This window comes from Lemur catta, chromosome 17, assembly GCF_020740605.2.
Source record: "Lemur catta isolate mLemCat1 chromosome 17, mLemCat1.pri, whole genome shotgun sequence".
In the NCBI taxonomy this organism is placed as follows: domain Eukaryota; kingdom Metazoa; phylum Chordata; class Mammalia; order Primates; family Lemuridae; genus Lemur; species Lemur catta.
In genome coordinates, this window is record NC_059144.1 from 41882028 (window position 1) to 41895335 (window position 13308).

Below are 13308 nucleotides of genomic sequence, written 5' to 3' on the forward strand. Positions count from 1 at the left end.
CCCCCAGCCGGCTCCCCGATGCTGCCTGCCGCTCTGGACGCAGCCGATTGCCTGTCAGTGTCACCGCGAGCTCCGCCAGCAAGAATTCCATGCTGGCCCCCAGCAGGCGGGGCCCCCACCCCTTGACGTCCCACCCCCCACTCCCATTTTGGCAAGGCGACTGGGAGAGGCAACTAATGTCAAGTCCGCACGGCGTTTGTGGTCGTGTCCTGAATCTTCCACGATTAATCACGGAGCATCTGATTTCTACTTTGCCTCAGAGGGGGGCGGTGGGGACGCCTGGAAGTTTCTGTTTACTCCACTCTGCGCTGGGCCCTGTGCTAATCGCAAACAGACTGGGACGCTGCCACCCTCCCTCCTCCAGGCTCTCCTCCCTCTTCTTACCTTGCCACTTCCCTCTGGCCCGTCCTCACTCTCCTTTCCCTCCTTTCTCTCCTCCTTCCCATCTGTCCCCCTCTTCCATCCGGATCTGGCCCTTTGCACACCCCTTCCGCTGGCCAGGTTTCCCCAAGTCCCCTCTCCTCCCTGCACCTCCCGCCGCTAGGCTGTGAGTTAGCTTGGCCCTTTTCCTTGCTATGGTGAATGGTCAGGGCTCATTTGCTACTTTTTTCCTTTTTTACAACCTAATTATTTCAGGGTTTGGGGTTGGCCCTCCCCCCACACCCCTGTTACATTTGTGTGTGTGCGTGTGTGTGTGCAGCTCCTACAAACTTAACGGTGTCTCCAAGTCAAGGGGTGGGGTCCGGGCTTGGTGAGTGAGCGGCTCCTTTTGTCAGCTGGACACATCTCAGCTTTCTGTTTCTGTTCAGCGATGGACCCAGGAACAAAGCACTCATTTACTGCCCCCAGAGGAGGAGAGGCCGGGCCCTGCAGCACATGCAGGGCCTGTGACACCTAGAGACAATTCCTCTCTCCCTCCCCTTTGCTTCCTTCCTCCCTGCAGCTAGTGCAGGAAAGAAGCCGGAAATACACAGCCCCAGAGAACAGAAGCCGACACCGCCCCCCCACCAAGGCACACACACTCGGAAGGGTGATTGGGCAAGACCTTTGAACACCAGGAATGAGCATCTCCCACGCTCCTGCGTGTGCACAGGGGGCGCACAGAGATGCTTGCTGAGAACTGTCTACACAGGAAACCACGGACGTCACTTGGCCATCCAGCCAATAATGACTGGTTGAATAAAACGTGATAGGGTTGTACAATGGTGTACTAGGCTGTAGTTTAAAAAGAGCTATATCCGTATGTATCAACAGACATGGGTCTCCAAGACATATTATTGAGTGAACAGGGATCAGAATGAGACATTCAGTGTAATTCTGATTGTGTAACATTCCACCCTTACACACACGAGATCAAACACTGTATAAACCAAACTGTGTCGTAACCTCTGGGAAAAGGGTCTGGGGCTGGTGCTCTTGCCTATAATCATTTCATTTCTAACAATGCAAATGAATTAATCTATCACTTCTGTCCCAACCAGCTTCCTTCTTCAGAGACACTGCACCCCATATGGGGAGGAAATCTCACCCCAACCATTTGCCTCCTTGGACTAACTCACAGAATTCTACAATAGGCCAGGTCTGAAATAAACAGCATTTCTTAATGGTGAATACAGAAATTCTACAAACACTCTAGTTTGAATCACCTCCGGTTAGATGTTTAGAGCCTGGAGCCAAGAGTGATGTACTACAGAGGGAAATTCCTTCAGGGCAGGAGAGTGTCCCAGCGATTGTGTCGTGGGCCGAGTTCTCCTAGAAACGAGAAGAGCAGACACGTATTTGGAAGGAGGGTACTGGGAAGCGATGACTTGGTTTCGGGAAGCAACTTACCGACTCTAACTTATAAAACGTCAAAAACATTTTGAAGCATTTCTAAGGAATGAATGTGAACAAGTTCAGGCATTATGCAAAGGGTGGTTGAGAAAGCACAGTTTCAGTTTAGCCACTTCCCGCCCCTTCACTAAATGTAGGGCCACGTGCATCTCGCTGGCGGGACAGGCACACGGCCCTTGTGTTCGTGACAAGGTGCTCGCCCACGTGCTGTCGGTAGGATTCCCCAGTGTGCTCTTTTCTTTCACTTGTCAAAAGCCTGCTGGGTTTGGAACACAGCCGGGGGAGGCACCGTAGAGAAGACAAATGACTTTCCCCGCAGCCCCCTGCCAGTCCAGCCGGAGCACCCAGCCCTGACCCCCAAACTCAGGGGTGAAAGAAACTCCAGGTTTGGAACCCAACAGAGTCAGACCCTGGGTGTCCAGCCACCTACGGATGAGGCATAGCTCGACCACGCAGTTTCCCAAAGTGAGGCTCCCGCAGGGTCGTGCCTAAGCTGACTTTGGGTGACACGCAGACTGAGCACTAAACAACACCGAATCTCATAGTGGGGAAGTCATCGCCCTCCTGTGGCAACACTCATTCAATCCCTCTTGGCCCGGGAGAAAGTCTCAGCTTGAGCGAGTCTGTCGTTAACACCTCTCTAACAAGAGCTAATCTCCCTTTGTCGCAGAGAGAAAGCAGGCCCTGGACTTAGGTCACTCGGCTGCTAACAACATCTAGCTAGAAATGTGTTTGGCAAGTGGCAATGGTTTTGCATGGACACTTCCCTATCTTTAATTTTTTTAAGTTTTAAAGTTTAAAAAATTTAAACTTTATCCACCAGATAAGGGAAAAACTAACAAAATCCTAGTAAAGCATGCAAGTTTAGTTAATAATGATGTATCAATACTGGTTCATTGGTTGTGGCAAATGTACCATAGTAATGTGAGATGTGAACAGTTAAGGCAAACAGTGAGAGACTAGTTCAAGGTATATCGGAACTCTTTGTACTCTCTTTGCAACTTTTCTGTGAATCTAAAACCATTCTAAAATAAAAAGCTTATTTAAATATCTTTAATGGGCCCAGAAAAACAATAAGCCCATGTTGGCTTTTTTTTTTAATGTATATATGGAGAGAAAGAGAGAGAGAAAGCAAATTGTGGCAATAATGTTAACAGTTGGTAAATCTAGGAGAGGGGTATATTGATGTTTTTTGCACTATTCTTCCAACTTTCCTATAGGTTTAAAATTTGTCAAAATAGAAAGTTGGGGGGTGCACACATGGACGTAGAGAGTGGGATGATAGACAATGTAGATTCAGGAGGGTGAGGGGCGGGGGTGGATGACGAGAAATTAGTGAATGGGTGCAATACCCATCGTTCGGGGGAAGGATGCCCTAAAACCCTGACTCGACCACTACACAGTCCATGCGTGTAACAAAATTGCACGTGTACCCCATAAATGTGTACAAATAAAAAAGTTTTGGGGAAAAATGAATCAATTTAAATACAAACATTAAGTACATAAAAGCCTAGGTGGCAAATGCGTATGGCCAAAGTTGTCAAGGTGGAAGTTGAGTTGGTGGCATTTAGAGGACAGTAGGCTAAGGGGTGGTCTGGCAGATGGCAGAGACATCTGGGGCAACTCTAAATGACCTGGACAGTCCCTAAGTATCCACACTGACTATCCCTTGCCCCGGAATCTTCGCCATCCACGAGAGTCCCCCCGAGAAGGTGTCCTTGGAGAGTACAGAGGCCCCTCAAGGAGCCCAAAGACATCTGTAAGCCTCTTGGTGAGCCGAGGGGGCACCTCTCATCCCTCACCCCTCTACAGCCAGAGGGTCCCTCCCCTTCTCCCAAGCCCCACCCACACCCTCCAAATGTTACAGCATTCCTAACACTGTCTCTATCCCAAGCCTCTATCCATGCTACCCTCACAGCCTCCGCATGATGCAAGCAGGGCAGGGACTGTCACCCCAGATGCTGGAACAAGGAGGAAACAATCTGGAGGGAGACTGATGTGTAAATGGAGAGCCACAAAGCCAAGTGCTAAGTGCAGGGTGGGGCAATGGAGGTGGCTCCCCTCTCTGTCTTTGAGCCTGCGGGGAACGCCCCAGGGAAGTATGTGGATGAGTGAACAGAAAGGGGGCCTGAGCTTTCTAGGCTGCAGATCTGATCTGGCCCTCAGGGTAAGGACACATGGCGGGCATGGGGCCCTGCACAGCCTTGGTCTCTACCCCTCTCTGGCTCTGCCCCCTCTGCTGAATGAATATGGATCCTCTCCAGATGCCAGCCTCTCTTCTGTGGTTCTGCAGCCTGGAACTCTCTCCCCAGGGACCACCCTCCGTAGCTTTCACCTGGTTAATACCTTAACTCTTAACCTGCTGGAACCAAACTAAGAAGTCTCAGCCTCCCGAAGCTTTCTCTGGGACCCCACTCTGGGCGAGGTGCCCTCTACCAGGCATCCTCACCGCCTCACTGTGGCAGAACCAGGTGAGCATCCAGGCCCAGAGCCCCATCCTGGCTCCTCTGCTTCTCAGCTGAGAGCCTCCATTTCCTCATCTGTACAATGGGCATAACCGTAGGGCCTCCTTGTGTTGCTCTGAGCATTGGATGAAATAAATCCTTGCTACTTGATGTGCAGACTACAGACCAGCAGATTAGTGTCCCCTGGGAGCTTGCTCTTGTCGCATTCCAGGCCCCACCCAGACCTGAGCCAGATTCTGCCTGTTAACAGGAGCCCCGAGTGACTCCGTCGCACACACGTTAGATTTCAGAAGCACGGAGGCATTCTGTGTAAAGTGCTCAGGCCCTGCCTGGCACATGGCTGGCTCCTGTCAAAGCTGCGTTACTGTTATCATTGTCATCGCCATTGTATTCTCACAATATTGCCTGTTTTCTCATCCTCCTCCACCTGGGAGGAAAGACCACAACGGCCGGGGGCCCTGTGGCATCCTTGTGCCGGGAGCAGAGGAGGTGCCTGACAAACACCGAGTGAATGACATCATTTGTCTAATTCACCTGGAAAACCCAGGCTGGAAGCCAGGCAGCCTCATCTTTTGGACTCATCACTTTCCTACAACCCAGCATCCTGCCCACAGCAGGGGCACAGCGGGGGAGTAGGAGGGAAGGCAGGGGGGATGGTGCTTGACAGGCGGAACAATCTTCCAGACCCAGCCTACTGGGTGAATGCCACCATTTTCCTGAAAATTGCGGCACCAGAGCTTCCCCTCCTCTACCAACCCCATTGACCATCAGCTCGGATTGCTGGACTCTTCCCGGAGACAACATTCTAACCCCCCATTCCCAGGCTCCCCTTCCACTGTCATCTCCTCCCATCTTCAGCCTCAATCCAGGCACCTCTGATCCTGTGACAAACTACGGATCCACCAGATAGAAGAAGGCTCCGCGGGGCTGGGGGGGGCCTTTGGAATGACACGTTCTCCTTCCAGCCTCAGCCAGGACCATAAACCTTGGTTCAGCAGAGGAATGACTCTGCCCTGAAATCTGGGAGGCTTATCAGTTAAGGGATTAGCAAAGGCCGAGTCCTGACCTCAGAGAAAATCCCAGACACCCGCCACACTGGCTTTGGGACTCCCCAGAGTCGAATTTTTTCAGAAACCAATTCCAGTTAAATAAATAGTTTCTGCACGTGAGTGCCCACAGGGTTTCTCCGAGGACCTGACATTCTCCACTTGGGGACTGTCGTTTCCTTACAAACATAACATTGAAAGCGATCTTTGCATTCCCAAAATGATTCCCCCAGCTGAGGAATTCTGCAATTCTTCTCCAGCTCAGGGCTGCTGCTTTATTTATTTATTTCTTGTGTGTGCTTTTGTGACAACACCCCCTAAATGCATCCTGTACAATTTGATAAGAATCTCTTGACCTCCCCCACATGCGTGTCTTTCTTTGCCACAGATTTCTAGTAAACTGCTCAAATATGCGCTGCCTAAATTGAACCCCGATGCTGGGAGCACTAATGAGGCAGCCTCTTCAAAGCGACTCTCCACAACCCGACAGTTTACACGTCGCTGGAAACAATGGGCTTAAGCACACAATTTATTTGGGTTGGCTGGTTTCACGCTGGTTGGAATCTGCTTTGGGGGGAAAACAAACCTCACATATGTTTAGATTTATAATTTATATCGAAAGTACAAATATCTAGTAATAGAGCCAGAATGAGACCCAGTTTGGGGCAGGACTCACTGCACATGCTGGCTTTGTTCTTTCACGGATGTCCTAAGAGATTACAAACTGTTTTTTATTTAATCCACCTTCTTTATTCCCCCCAAGGAGCATCTGCAGAGGAGCTATGCTCTGCCCACCTGACTTTTGAGCTAAGCGCCCAGATCTGCCTCCTGCCCCGGCCGCCTTGAGGAGGTGCTGGCTCTGTGCACAGTCCTTGTGCCTGACGTTGGCCATGCTCCCCAGATGCCAGCCACCGCTCTAGTTGTTTGCGTCCACTGCCTCCCTCCTTCCTCCCCACCCTCCTAGGCGTCCAGATGCCCATTAAGATGAGGAAGAAACTGAGGCACAGGGAGACAAAGGCACTTTCCCAAGGCTGCACAGCTTATAACCTGCAGAGCCAGGATTCTAATTCAAAGAGTCTTGCTCTCAAATCCACGCCCTCAACCCTGAGGTGCTTTTGTAGTAAAATCTACAGAATAACTAGCCAGAAATGCTCCATTACCCCGGCTTTTTATTGCGGTTGAGTTGGAAGAGAAATGAGGCAAGTGGCAAGAAAATAGAATGATATCATGACTTACTCGAAATAAAAATGAGATCCCCCTCCCCAAATTAAACCAAACAAACCCAAAACTAAATCTGGAAAAGAGACATTCAACCTAATCTCCATCACCTTCTCCACCTCCGTCTCCAGGCCCAGACAAGGAGACGCCCCGTCCAGAGGGAAACTCGGGGTCCCAGCGGATCCTCCATCGATAAGAAAGACCCGGAGCCGCCCTTCGGACCCGAGAGCAGGGAGCAGAGCGGTGCAGTCAGGGCGGCGCAGGCCTCAGGAAACAGGCCTCCCGGGAGCCACAGCCCGTGGCACTCGCTGCCTGTCCCAGCGGGCGTAGAGCCTGTCTCTGCACCCACCTGCATTGGGGCGGCACTGTGACTTGCTTTGCCCCACAGATGAGGTGGCGGTGATGGTCTGCCCCTTTGGAACCAGGTCTTCCCCTTGCACCTTCTGCCTTTGTTCTCACTCTCTTGGAACCTCAAGAGCACAAACAGGGAAGAAACCTGGGCTAGCCTACTAGAGGGTGGAGGAGAATCACAGCGCCCGGCCGGCAGCCAGCACCGCCGCTGCGCCCGTGAGTGAGGCCTCCTGGGATCCTGCAGTCCTGGTGGAGCCGTCCGATGAAAACAGCCACGTGGGTGATCCCAAGCAGAGTCAGCAGACGCGGTGCCCAGATCGCCAACCCGCAGAATGGTGGGAAACAGCCAAGTCATTGTTATCTTAAGCCACTCAGTTCTGGGACAGTTTGTTACACAGCAGCTAAAGCTGAAATAACTAACACAGTTAAAACCAAGGTTCTTTATAGAAACCACAAGGATTCCAGTATGACCCCCCCCACACACACAACCCTAGCACCACAGTTGCCAGAGGATTTAGTGAAACACATCCAACGTGTCCTTAGCTTAGTTAGCAGAACACTGGCAGCCCGACAGTGATTTTGCTTTCATCCATCCGTCAGTATTTGACCACTGCTGTCCATATAATAGAAAGGCTTATTAGTAACACTGGGGACACAGATAAGTCAGGTAGAACACTGTCTTCTAGGAACTCCCAGAGAAACAGAGAATGTAAACAAGAACACTCTTACACAATCATTCATTCAAGAAATATTTGTAGACAGGTGCAGTGACTCGCACCTGTGATCCTAGCCCTCTGGGAGGCCGAGGCGGGAGGATCGTTTGAGCTCAAGAGTTCGAGACCAGCCTGAGCAACAGCAAGACCCTCCCCATCTCCACTAAAAATAGAAAAAATTAGCCAGGCGTGGTGGCACATGCCTGTAGTCCCAGCCACTTGGGAAGCTGAGGCAAGAGGATTGCTTGAGCCCAGGAGTTCAAGGCTGCAGTGAGCTATGATGATGCCACTGCACTCTACCCTGGGGAAGCGAGTGGAGAGTGACTGCTAACGGGTCTGGGGTTTCTTTTGTAGGTGATGAAAATGTTCTGAAATTAAATAGTGGTGATAGTTGCACAACTGTGTGAACATATTAAAGACCACCGAATTGTACACTTTAAAAGGGTGAGTTTTATGGCATGTGAATGATTTCTCAAAAGCCCACCAAACAAGCAGAGGTGAAGCCGGAGAGATGGCCGGGGCCACACCACTCAGGCCTTGGGGCCGGCGCTGAGTTGTCGTCTTCGACCTCAGACTCCTCGGGAGCCACTGACGGTTTTAGGCATCACGGTGGCAACACAGATTTGCATCTTAGAGAGGTCGCTGCGGGAAATGGACTGGAGACGGCAAAACCTGACGATGCTGGGAGGTGATGAGGAGGAGGCTGTGGAACCAGGCTGGCTGGGGGCTGGAGCAGTGGATGGAGGTGTCACCCGTGGCGGGAATGTCGGAAGGCTCAGGTTGGAGCAATTCGTGACAGCTGCTGTACCAGAGGTCCAATCCTGCGGAGTTTTGATAAGAACCGGGAGAATCTACTTCTGACTGTGACGTGGGAAGACACTGGGGAGAGGCGGCATCTGAGCAGAACTTTGCAGGGTCCGTGTAGGGCACACGAAGCTTCGAGGCCAGTCTAGGCAGAAGGAACAGCCAGCAAGCATTTGGAGGGGGAAGTGCCCAGGTTGGCAGGCATTCTGTTTGGCCAGGGAAGAAGGGAAACAAAAATCGCAGTAACAACGCTGGCCAGGAAAGCGTGTCCCTCCCTTTGTCACAACCTCCCTTTCCACAGGTGACAGGTTCAAGGAGGTCCAGGTGACTTATACGTAAGGTCACACAGCTACGAAGGGGCTGGCTACTGTTAAATCTCAGGTCTGTTTGTTAAAAATGTACACAGGTGGGTTCAGGCCAACTTGTAGCATGCAGGCTTTATTTTTATAGTCAATAAAGTCATTCTTTCTCTTCTTGGACCAGAAAACTTACTCTTCTCGCATCTCTGTTTTGGGTTACACATTCCAATCCCCCAAATCCTATGATAACAGGTTTCCTTGAGGGAGAAATTGTGCTCATTGTTTGGAAAATGTAATTTGCCATACTCAGGAGATGAGTAAGGACTCCCGCCACTTCCAAGCAGGGATGTGGGCTTGTGTATTTTAGGTGCCAGAGAAGTCAGAATCCCTGAGCGCTGTATCAGCCGGGGCAACAACAGCTGCCTGACATTAAATAGGAGACGTGGGTTCTTCCTGCTGCTTAAACTCCCTGACTTGGCTCTGAGCACTAAGTATCAAAAACAAATACATATTTGTTGAATTTTTGTTTCATTCTGTTTGCTTTCCAGTTGTTGAGATAGAATCATTTCTTTTATGTAATGCATTTTTTAAAATGTACTTGAATCATCACCTTATGGTTTGAACAGCCATGGAGGAAGTCTTAAAATATTTTAAAAGGGAAAGGAGTGGGGCAGGAGGGAGGTGACGTCGATAAAAGGTACAATTATCAAAACTTAAAGACCAGGGCAAACAAACTTTATGGGAGACACATGGGACTTCTGAAAGGGAGGGAAATGAACTGGGACAAATGCTAGGCACATGCCACCAGCTTGCTTCCCACCTGGGAGTTCACTCAGTTTGAGACACCCAGAGGGAGACTGTCTGGGGGGTAGGAGTGACCCTAGGACTCTGGGAGGCTGCAGAGGACACGGGGGTGACGACCCTAAGAACAGCAGAATTACCTTCCACAGTCAGCCCCACTGTTTATCCAGCCTTTTCCAGAAGTGCAGCGCTTCCCAACATGCCTGCGGATAAGAATAGCCACAGGTGCTCTTTAAAGAGGCAGATTTAGGGGCCCCGCCCCAGACCCGTGACTCCTAATGCCCAGGAGAGATTGTTAATTGGGTGATTGTGGACAAGTTACTCAACTCACATAAGCCTGTTTCTTCACCTTAAAATAGGGAGAGGAATAATGCCCAGCCCTCGGGTTGTGTGGGGTTAATGAAAGAAGTTCAGATGAAGAGCTCAGCAGAGTGTCGGCATCTGATTAATACCTGATAACTGTCACCTGCTTACCTCCTCTTTTCTGTTCTTGGTAAGGAAGAAATCTACAAAATTGTCCTCCCCAGCTTCAGTCTCAAGAGGTGGCCGCCGGTAGAGCCTCTGCAGGGCCAGTCTGTGTCCCGATCAAACCTTAATGTTGAAGCTGTTTTGTGTTGTGGCTGACTCTGCCTGGGCCGTTCAGCGGCTCGGCCTTCACCAGGTGAAGCGGTGTCGAGCTGCCTGGGGTCTGGGCTACGTGGTTGGAGCCACACAGACTCAGATTGCATCACCCTGTTCACTGGTAAGTGCTGAGTGCGTGCCAGAGCTGTTTTAGATACTGGAGATAAAGCAGGAAAACACTAAGTCCATGCCTTCGTGGAGCTCACGTTCACTGGGGGGAGGCAAACAATAAATAAATAAGGCAAGTAAATAAGTCCAGCAGTGAGGGCGAGGCAGAGGAACTTCAAAGGCCCTGGAGGAGGGACGGGCTGGTGGGAGATAGGTTGGGGCCAGGAAGAAAGCGCCTGGGCTCTAGAAGGCTATCTTAGGGATTCTGTCATTGACTCTGGCGAGATAAGAAGTGTCAGGGGGCTTTGACCAGAGGAGGGACATCATCTGACTTAGAATTTACCAGAATCCTTCTGGCTTGTTGCGGAGAATCAGCTGTAGACAGACAAGGGTAGAGCTGAGAGACCAGAAAAGAGGCTACTGCACCAGTCCACGTGACAGATGATGGTGGCTTTGTACAGGGTAGAAGATATGGTGGAGGTAAGAAATGGCTGGATTCTGGATCTGTTTTGGAGGTGAAGCCACCAGGACTGGATGTGGCGTGTGAGAGGAGCAGAGCCCAGGATAATTCTAATAATAGTCATCTGCGAGATACAGCCGCAAGGATGGAGCTGCCATCTGCCTCTTGACGAGAGGGGGCGGGAGCTCAGTGTGACCGGGCTGACAGTGAGATCCCTGCTACACACACATAATGGAGGGGCCAACTAGGCAACTAAATACGCACGGATGGAGTTCAGGGAGAGGTTGGGGCCAGAAACACCAGTGTGAAGCCACCAGCACGTAGATAGTATTTAAAGCCATGACACTGAATGAAATCACCTGCGGAAGGAGTTAACGAAGAGCAGAGGTCCTTGGGTCAAAAGGTCCTCAGCATTTAGAAACAGGCCCGATCAAAACGTTCGCTCCACACCTGGGGAATCTGCACTTGCTCAGCTTAGTCACCAAGCTCCAGATGTCCTTTGGCTTGCTGAGCGTGGGCGGGGGGCAGGGGGACGAGAACTGGACCTAGATTTGAAACACCTGGCCTCTGTCATTTACTGTGGGGCCTTGAGCACAGCATGTCACCTCTCTGAGCCTCCTCTGTAAAGTGGGAATGCCACTTCCCCGGTCATGGCACAAGGCGGTTATAAGGATCAAGTGAAATAATTGTGGGAGAGTGCCACACGTTATAAAAAGCAGAAACTCTTGGTCATCACTCAGTTCCTCCTGGGGGTAGGGAGAAGGCAGGTCAGGTCACGCCGGCTGCGGCACTCAGAGGGGGCTTCTGCGACCTGCCAGGATGAGGTTTTTAGTTCTGGCAGGAGGTGCTGAGGGGGACCTTGGGGTGCTACTACAGGGCCACAGGGAAGGACCAGCACGTTAGAGGTTTCGAATCAGGCGGCTCTGTGGATACAGGGAGTGAGGGAGAGAGAGGGTTCAAAATAGAGTTCTGGTCCTGGATGAGCGGAGAAATTGATGCCATTAACAGAGCTGGGTTACACGGGAGACAGAGAAGCAGAGGACAAAAGCTGATATTTAGGAGACGAGGAGTTCAGAGAGAGATTAGAGTGTAAGGAGTGTCCGTGGAATTTTGGTACGTGGCCAGTTCTTATCCTTAAATAACCTCTGAATGCACTGAAACATTATCTTTTCACATCACTCTGAAGGTCAACTGCAGCGGCGATAAGTAAAATGACTCTGGCCTCAATTAAATCCAAATTCTAGGAGTAAATTAGCACCCTCGGAGCTTCTCACTAATGCTCCTGCGTCTGCCTCCCGGCTTCCGGCTCGCACAGTGCCCTCTGTTGGATACCTCAACCACAAATCCCGGTCCTCTTAGTCTCCACGGGAGAAGGACCGAGAAGGAAACAAACAGCTCCCGAGGGCCTTGCACACACATTATTCTCATTTTATCTCCACGGTTGCTCTGTGAGAAGGTTGTTGGGTCGAAGATGTGGAAGCTGGGCACGGAGAGGCTAAGCACCACACCCCAAATCACAAAGTCAGAGCAGGGCCAAGATTAGAACCCGAGCCGGCTACTCGCAAAGCCTGTGCTTCACTCCCCATATTGGCTGCACCTGTTGAGGACAGGCGTGATTTGACAAGGGACACAACACAATCTCAAGGATAGAAGTTCATATCAGACATGAATTCAAAGCCTTCACACCTGACTCTGTGCAGGGCATCGTACCAGGCAAGGTAAATGGCCACAGGGCTTTTGAGAGGTTGGTAGAGACACAGGGGCCTCGCTGTACAGAGTCAGCAGGCTGTGTTCTCGGCTCTGCGTCCTTACTATGTGACCTTGATAACGTTCTTCCCCCCTTTAGCCTCTTGACCTGCAAAAGGTGGGCCAGGGCAGTTTCAACAACAAACTTTCCAGTTTAATCACCAATGATGATTGGCACTACCTTCAGGAGGACAATTTTGGCAGTAGGTACAGAATTTTAAAATGTACACACTCACTGACTTCTTGGAATCTGTCCTAAAGAAATACACACGTAAGTGCACAGGACATATGCACAGGATGTTCACTGCAACACTTATGAGTAATAATGAACTAAATGTCCACCATCACAAGATTGCCTAAATAAATGATACCATGGAAAACTATGCAGCCAGTAAAAAGAATGAGGAAGGCATGTAAGTGGTAAAGTGGAAGTATCACCATGATATATGGTTGAATGTAACAAGTAGGATTCTTTGTTGTTGTTGCTGAGACAGAGTCTCACTTTGTCGCCCAGGCTAGAGTGCTGTGGCGTCAGCCCAGCTCACAGCAACCTCCAACTCCTGGGCTCAGACGATCCTCCTGCCTTAGCATCCCTCCTGCCTTAGCCTCCTGAGTAGCTGGGACTACAGGCACTCGCCATCACACCCAGCTAATTTTTTGTTTCTATTTTTAGTTGCCCAGCTAATTTTTCTATTTTTAGTAGAGATGGGGTCTTGGCTCTTGCTCAGGCTGGTCTCAAACTCCTGAGCTCAAGTGATCCTCCCGCCTTGGCCTCCCAGAGTGCTAGGATCACAGGTGTGACCCTCTGTGCCTGGCCCTAAATATTTTCGCCTCTAGAATGCT

General features: G+C 50.6%; 1 long non-coding RNA gene across 1 annotated transcript; it reads right to left on the reverse strand.

Moving 5' to 3' along the window:
• Positions 1–9188: 9188 nt before the first annotated feature.
• LOC123622723 lies at positions 9189–10266 on the reverse strand. The gene is made up of 3 exons (XR_006729624.1): positions 10005–10266; positions 9671–9733; positions 9189–9216 (listed from the first exon to the last, which is right to left on the reverse strand). It is a non-coding gene; the product is annotated as an uncharacterized LOC123622723 (long non-coding RNA).
• Positions 10267–13308: the final 3042 nt, after the last annotated feature.